Genomic DNA, 8973 nt, shown 5'->3' with positions numbered 1-8973 from the left:
GAATGAAGGTATGCAGTTACTAGCATATAATGCTTCTAATGAGAATGCCAATTTGTATGACTACTTTGAGAGAGTTTGACTTATCTAATAAAGCTAAAAATATGTATGTCCTATTTCACTCTTATCTGCACACTCACATGTCCAAGAAACATGCATAAGAATATTCATAGGTAAAAACTGCAAACAACCAATATTCATCAACAGAAGAATGGATAAATTATGGTGAATGCCATATAGTGATGAAAATGAATAATCTACAGCCATGTGTGAAAACATAGATGAATCTCATAAACAATGGAGTACAGGCTACCTTCTCTTTCTGTACCTGGGTAGTGGTTTTGTTTTTTTTTTCTTTCTTTCTGTGTGTGTGTCTGTGTGTGTGTGTGTGTGTGTGTGTGTATGTGATAATTCATTGAGCTGTATGTTTATTATGTACACTGTTCCATGTAATTCACAATGGAAAGGATTTTTTTAAAGTGTATGTATATACAGTATATATATGTAGTATATACACACTGAGACTCTTGAACAGTATGTTGAATATCATTTTGTCTTTTCTTAATGATTTAGAGGCACTAAGTTGTTGTAGTACTGGGCTGAAATAAACTTGATTTTTGTGGAATTTTTTGTCCTACCATTAAATGACTCCAAATCCATGCTTTTTAAATTCTTGTACCTGGTTCTGAGTGTATTACTTGAGTCAGAAGCAGTCTGAGTCACCTTCTGAGTGGTAGAAATGATATCTGACTTTTATACTAGCTTGTAGTTATCTCTACTTTTCAGTAAAATGTATGATACAGTAAATATGAATATGTATTTTCTTGTTTGTAGAAAGCTCTTAAGATGTAAAAGGAAAAATTCCTCTAGATGATTTCAAGAAAAATTTAGCTAATTTTCTTATTCAACATCTTACTGTGATGACAGGAGATGGTCCTAGTCTCTCTTAAAGATACTCTTATGGATGTAGAAATAAAGTTCTTTTAAAGCCAGGATAAACGGACTTCTTATCAGTCAAGGAAGGAGTTTTCAGGAGTGGTCAGAATGTTTAAATGTTGTAGACAAATTGAGAGGCATGAGGACTGCCAACAACCTTTGGAAGGAAAAAGAGGTAGCAGAGGGTTAGAAGAGTGCTGTGGAATATGGGGTATGGTGTGGCATGAGAAAAAGAAATGACAACAGGGACATAGAGTCATCTTTCAAGATGAGACATGACATATATATTTAATGTGGTTGGATGGATCCAGTGAAAGAGGCAATAATGAAGATGGGTTTCAAAGAAGACTTGTGATAAAGGTGATCAAGATCAACAGCCTCAGTAGAAGGGTTAATCTTGGGAAAATAAATTCATCTTTATGTGTGTAGCTGGTGGCAGGTGAGAAGACAGAGGCATTGTCAGCTAACAAATATTAATGCCAAGAATGCAGGGATCTTATTTTCTTCTCTGATGAAGCCCAAGTCTCTAGAACTGTATCTAACATATAAAAGGCACTCAGAAATATTTATTGAATAAATAGACTTCGATATCTAATCCATCTGAATTCTAATCCCAGCTCTTCTACCTACACAGAAGAGGGCTCTTGGGTGATTTCTTTACCCTGCTATCTCTCAGCTTTATTATCTCTAAGACAAGAAGAATAATATGGAATGTAGTTCTCCTATACATGTTTGTGACATAAACCTTTAATCTGAGTCATTATGACTTTCTTATATTTAAATATTAAGCTCAGTGCTTGGCAAAGACCTTTACACCTAAAAGTTGCTCTGTAAAAGATTTAAATTTAATTTTTATACTTAATTAAGAGGAATAAACTTGCTGTATTATAGATCATTATATCTTTAGATATTTTTCAGGCGTTTTCTAGCTGTGGGGCCTTAATTTTGTTGAGATAACATTAAATACACACTTTATTTTTGTGAAATTACAAAAATAACTTTTTCTAAAAGTTGGTTATACAGTTAGTTTTCACACAGCTCATTCTTTAGCTCTTAAATCCAAATAATTAGCAATACATTCCAGCATTTTCTCCAACTTCATCAACAGTTAGAAAGGCAGTATAGTGGACAAGGGTGAAAGGTATCTATTTTTTAAAATTAATTTATTTTTTAACTGAAAAAAGGTAGCTTTTTATGCTAGAAGGAGAATAAGGTATATGTGTAGAGCAGAGAGGGGAAAGCACTGTCAACTTTCCTGATAGAAAATTCTAAAATGTAAATAACTTTTATGAAGTAAGATTAATTGTATCTAACTTAATAATGGAAAAAATTAGTATTCTCATGATGCCTTCTAAGTTTAAAACTGGAATGCCCACTTCTCGTGCATCTACACTTGTTGCTATAGGGATCGCCCAAGACTCGTGCTTATGTTCTTAAATGAGTATAATTGCTATTGTTACAGACATCAGAAAAATTCTGACTTAGGACTAAGAGATAACCATCACATGACAACTCTAAGTGCATTTACAATTTTAACTCCTTGGAAATAGATAAAGGCAAAGTAGTGCTACATTATTTATTGTTTCTTAGAAGTCAGCCTCCCAAATCTCACAATTATTTCTTGATTAATCACAGCTGAAAACATTTTATGATTAATTTACCATATAATTTCTGCCCTACTGAAACTTAAATTTTGGAGTCTGCAAGACAAACATCTAGGATATACATAAATAAAAATGCTCTAGTGAGAATTCAAGCCACTATCAAGATGACGTGGTAAAGTTTATATTAGTAACACCAAAAAGGAGTAATAAGCTGATAGTTCTGAGGGAATCAAAGTGAAGGAAAAAAAGGTTTTTTAAAGGACAACATGGGCTTGAATTTGTTAGCAGGTCAAAAAAGGAGCAACTGAGGGGAGATACTAAAGAAACAAGCATGGGATAAGATCCTAGAGGTTGAAAAAAATATGGTCAAAAGCACAGCTGTAGCCTTGGAAAGAAGACAACAGAGGAGGAAAAGAGGGTGAGGTGAAAAGAAAATTTGGGTTGAGAACAGAAGTCATACTGAGTGGCCCAGATTTTGTAAATAAATGAGGAGGCAAGATGCAGCTAAGAAAGGAAGATGAGGTTGGAGTCTTGAGAAAAATGAAGAGGTTTAGAAAAACTTGTAGCGTGGTCTGTAGAGATGGCTTTAAAAGACATTAGCGTGTCTATGAGGTCCTAAGATTAGAGAGCATGTGTTTCATAACACCTTCCAATGATAGATCAGGGAGAGGCAGCAGAAAGCAAGTGCTGGGGCTGATTCATGGTTCGAACTACCAGTGAGGATCTCTGGAGTGCTGGTGAGGGTCTAGAGCATCCTAATGCTTGGGTTGAGCACCTCAAGAGCAGAAAAAGAGTATCAAGAGTTTTATTTATTTAGTATTATTTACTTTTGTATACCCATCAACTTTGTGTGTGTGTGTGTGTGTGTGCGCGCGCACTCAGTCGTGTCCAACTGTTTGTGACCCTGTGGACTGTAGCCCGCCAGGCCCCTCTGTCCACGGAATTCTCCAGGCAAGAATACTGGAGTGGGTTGCCATGTCCTCCTCCAGGAGATCTTCTCGACCTAGAAATCAAACCTGGGTCTCTTGCATTTCCTGCAATGCAGGTGGGTTATTTTCCACTGAGCCCAGTCTTCCCAGTACCTGGAGGGCATCACTGCTTTGATATTCCATGTCTAAAATCCAGTGCTTCATCTTCCTCCCGAACCTATTGCTATACCTGATTGCCCCAACTTTGTTAATTATGACCTTTCTAGTCTCCCATGTCTGAAATTTCTGACTCATCTCTAACTTTTCTTCTCTCTCCCTTGATGTGTAATCAAGTTCTGTCACTAAATACATCCACTGAAATATTTCTCCTGGCTTTTCTTCCTTTCCATTGCCAAGGCAATATTCAGGCTGTTGTCATCCCCTCCTCGTCCTTCTCCAGTGTCCTCTCAACTGGTTTCCCTGCCTTCAGGTGCTACTCAATACAGTCAGTCTTACCTACCACACCTAGATTAATCTTCATAAAATGTCAGTTTGTTGACTCATTCCTCATCTCAAAAAATCTTCAAGAAGCTGTGGTGGAGTCCCCAAGGGAACAGAAGACCCTAGAAAAGCTCATGTTTCAGTGAGAATAGGGGCAGTTGATGTAGTCAGGAGGAGATGTTGGTTTAGAGAAGGCTTCCCTGAAGAGGGACAGGTGAAGAGAATGGATGGAAGAAAGCTGGGAAGCACCGGGGTTTAGGGAATAGGCTGAAGAGGAAGAGGTGATGGCAGAGACACTCAGGACAGTTCAGAGAGATAGAAGGAAAGCCAGAGTAGAGTGTGTCACAAAGCCAAAGGTAGGAGAGGATGCCGAGGAACAGAATGAATAAGGTGGACTCCTCCTTGGTTAAAGTCTATTGAATTTGGCAGTTAGGGGTTTAGAATCAAAAGCAGCTTCAGGGAGGAGTATGGGGAAGCTACAGAAGGTTGAGAAATAAAGAAGTAGAAACAAGGAGCATAGGTTTCCTTTTTTAAATGTTGGTTGAGAAAGAGAAATAGTGCTGAAGATCAAGAAAGATGTACTTAATCTCCTCCCCACCCCCACCCTCAGGAAAGAAACTTGCAGCTAGATTACAGCCGAAGGGCAGAGATCTCAGTAGTGAAGGAAAGCCTAATATGGATAGAGGGAAGATTGATGGAGCAAGAGCCTAAGGAGGGCTGAGGAGATAGAAACTAATGAGGGGGAAAAGTCTTTGTTCACTGACAATCCTCTTACTATATACTGCTGCTGTTGCTAAGTCGCTTCAGTCGTGTCCAACTCTGTGCAACCCCATAGACAGCAGCCATAGACAGACTCCATTCCCATGCCTCTTTTAGCTTCTAGAGATCACTGCATTCTCTAGTTTATGGCCCCCTTTCTCCATTCCACACCAGCAACATCATATTCCTCTGACCTTTATTCAGTCTTCCCTTCTATCTGACCACACCCAGAAAAGTTTCTCTACCTGTGAGCAGTCACATGATTAGATTGGGCCAACCTGGATAATCCAGGCAGCTTGCTGCATCTCTAGGCCCTTAACCTTAATCATACCCGCAAGTTTCTTCTTGAGTCTGAGGGAACTCTGGGAGCTGGTGATGGACAGGGAGGACTGGCATGCTACGATTCATGGGGTCGCAAAGAGTCAGACACGACTGAGCGACTGAACTGAACTGAAGTTTCTTCTGCCATGTACAATAGCATTCAGACTCTGGGAAATAGGCTGTGGACATCTTTGGGGGCTATTATTCTCCCTACCACACTGGAGACAAGAGTGAGGTCTTTATTTTAAGAGGGAAGATTGAAATGGAAAAAAAGAGAGGCATTTAGTATCGAGGAATTTGGTTTTTGTTCCTAAAATAGGCAAGATGTTTATTCTGGTGGGTAAACTAATTTCTAGATGCCAGGAATGTGGGGTCTAGATGCTAGGAAGTCATTGAGAAACATCTTACCGATAGTTGAAAAAGCTTTTTCAGCTGAAAAAGATAAATTTCACTTGTGCTAAGACAATAAAAGATAGGTGTTTTGGCCTAAACATTTAGACTAGAGAAAAAAGGATAGCAGCATGACTGCTGGGTTCTAGGTATGATGATGGCAATGGAGGTAAGAGGGAGAAAATCCTAAATGTCTTAGAGTAACATAGCATGTTTCACCAGGAACTGTTAGATTCAAATTAAAAGTTCAGAACTGATTTCTGAATTTTAACTGTCTTAATTCTATCTCTTCATCCATAATTGCCAGGCAGTCTGTGTATACATTGCAATATGGGGCTAGTTATTGGTGTCAAACTTACAGTATGCTATGAATACCATGCTTCAACCATTTGAGCTAACTAGTAAAAAAGATGGTGGTCCTAATTACAAATATTATAAATAATAATCATTTAAATATTATAAGGAAAAAATGAAAGAATTTAGCAAATTTCTATAATAGGTTTGAGTGCCTACAGTGTTCCAGGCATGGTAGTAAATTTTTTTTTAAGATTTTTAAAAATACATAGTAATATTTTAAATGATATCTGATGATAATAGGTTGTAGCCTGAACACTAAAGAGAAAGAGGAACAAAGTAGTATATTCCGGTATTTTATATTCAGTATTAACAGAAATTAGTAAATGAGATGGCAAATATTAATGCAACTTTTATCTGGTAGCTATTTACTACAGATAAACTAAAACTTAAAAATTGGTTTTGCAACTGATAAAAATAAGAACCCTGTAATTCAAATTTTAAAACTTTCTACTTGTTCCTTATATGTCTTATTTTTAAAAACAATAATTAATCTATTTGGCTGAATATAGTATAACTTTTGCTGTAAATTGATATAGAGATAATAATTAACGTAGTCTAGAGAGAGTTTCTCGGTTGTGTGTAATCTAAATTCTATTTCTAGGATAAGATGAAAGCAGGCATCCATCCGACTTTGTTTCTTTCACTGTAATCAAATTAAGTTTGTATTTTATATATCCATTTAACTTCTCATTCATCCAACAAATATGTATTGAACTCCTGTCATGGAAAAAGCACTGTGCTAGGCCCTGTGAAATATTTAACAGACACTTTTTACTTTGTATTTGCAATTGTAAACTTATTTCCAATTGCTGTGTTGAAGACTTTATTATATTAGCTATCTGTGCTGACCTGCCAGCTTACCATCTAATCTCTGTATCTTAAAAATGTTTATTCAACTTTCTACAAGTGAAAAAATCTTCCTTTGATCCCTGTCCCCAGCAACTCTTTTCCCAGAGGCAACCAGTGTGTTATTTTACAGTGTCTTTCTAGATGCATTTTATGTTTCAAGCAAATATGTATATATATTACTGCATTTAATATACACTAAATGCAATTTTTAATGAACTTTTTTGTTACTTTCTTATTCTTTCTTATGTCTGCATACCATTCCATTGTATGAACACATCATACTTTAATTATGGACATTTCTATTAATTTTAAGATTATGCTATTTCTAACAAAGCCAAAATAGAGCCTAATATTCAAATATGGGATATTTTCCTAGAGATGGAGATTTTATGTACATTTGTAATTTTGGATAAATATCACCAATTTGCCCAGACTTACCAACATATGATGATGATCTTTGCAAATCTGAAGGATGAAAAATGTCATCTCTGTGTAGTTTTAATTTGCATTTCTCTTATTATGGGTGAGGTTGAGAATCTTTCTATATTTTTTAAAAGCCATTTATGTTCTTTCTTCTGTGTACCTTGGCTTATTGTGATTTATTATTATGACAGGAAAACAGGAAGTTATACATTAGGGAAATCATCCCTTTGTCAATGAGTTGCAAATAATTCTTTTCCCAGTTTGCTATTTGTCTTCCAACTTTGTGGTAGCCTTTGCCATGCAGAGACTTTTAATTTTTATTTTATAGAATTATCTTTATGGATTTGGGACTGTGAGTTATAATACTTAGGCTTTCCCTGCTCTGAGATAGTTTTTAAAATTCTCCATGGTTTCCTCTAACAAACATTCTTGATCATTACAAGTTCTAAATGCATTGTTTAGTGCATTGGCTCAATTTCCCTGCTTCAATTTATATCCGAGCAAGATTAGCAAATCAGTCCCTTGGAAATATAGAGTGGTAGTAAGGAGTTTGGACTCCATAGAGTTGATAATTTCATTTTTTCTGCTCCTGGGCTATCTGACCTTGAGCAAGCTACTTAATTATCCTCTCTGAGCCTCAGTGGCTTCATCTGTAAAGTGGAAATGATAAATAGTACTTTGTTGAGAGAACTGCATGAGATGATTCACTGAAAGCCCTTAGCACAATGCTTGACAAGCTAGAAGCATTCATTAAATGTAAACTATTTCTGTGATGATGATGATGGCTACAGACATTCTTTCAACTCCTACTTACCATCCCATAATCCATATCTTTAAGGGGTTGAATAAAAAATGAATTAAAAAATTGCCAGCATTCCTACTTCAGCATTAACAATCCAATCTCCTCTTAGTAGTTCTCAACTTGGCAGTACATTAGAATCATGAATTGATTTTTAAACCCCCCAAACCGGGGTCCCTACCCCCAGAGATTATTTTAATTAGTCTAGGATATGATCCAAGCATCAGTATCTTTCAAAAACCCCTCTGGTAATTTCAATGGGCAGCTAAGGTCTAGCACCTCTATCCTAATACAAGGCCAATGGTTTTGGGTACTCATTGCTTCTAAAGAACAATATATCAAAATCTTTTATAGGCAAAATTGCCATGAATTATAAAGACAGTAAAAAGAGATCAAGATCCCCTAGAGGAGTGCTTGGCAGTTCATTCCAATATTCTTGCCTGGAGAATCCCATGGACAGAGGAGCCTGGCAGAATACAGTCAATAGGGAGAGTCAGACATGACTGAAGCAACTTAGCAAGCATGCATGCATGTTAAAAGAGATCATAGAGTTGAGACAGGTGTCAGAGATACTAAGGAAAGGAGTTATGAAGTTGAAGATATTCCTTGAATATATTTATAAGACACCTTTCTCAGCTATCCTCTAAATACTTGTATAACTGCTGCTTAGAGGCAAGGGACATTAAGTGTTTATATTTGTTAGATGTGTTTACTGAAGCATGGAGATAGGTCTTGTCAGCTCTTCAACTGGACAAATTTAGGATTTGTATTACCCCGATTGCTTTTCTGGATGATTCTCAGAAACTACTGTTTCTGATCATGAGTAGTGTATCTTATCCCCTTACACATTTTAGCAGTTTAGGAAGGATCTGTAATAGTATTTTAGCTCATTTATAGATACAGTGCAAGTAGAGGGTATACAAGAAAATTAAACATTATCAAATCCATGTCTAAAGAGACTAGACAAGGAGTCAGGAGGCCTAGATTTCAGTTCCTGAACTTCCATTTCTTCAGCTGCAAAATGAGAGAATTGAGTTCCCAAAGCTTATTAAAAATAATTTTTTAAAAAATGTGTTAAAAAAAGAGTTCCCAAAGCTTTCTTTCAGTTCCAGATAATTACTGTCTCACA

The sequence above is a fragment of the Ovis canadensis genome, chromosome 18 (assembly GCF_042477335.2).
Source record: "Ovis canadensis isolate MfBH-ARS-UI-01 breed Bighorn chromosome 18, ARS-UI_OviCan_v2, whole genome shotgun sequence".
Lineage (NCBI taxonomy): Eukaryota > Metazoa > Chordata > Mammalia > Artiodactyla > Bovidae > Ovis > Ovis canadensis.
Note: the sequence above shows the minus strand (reverse complement) of the source record.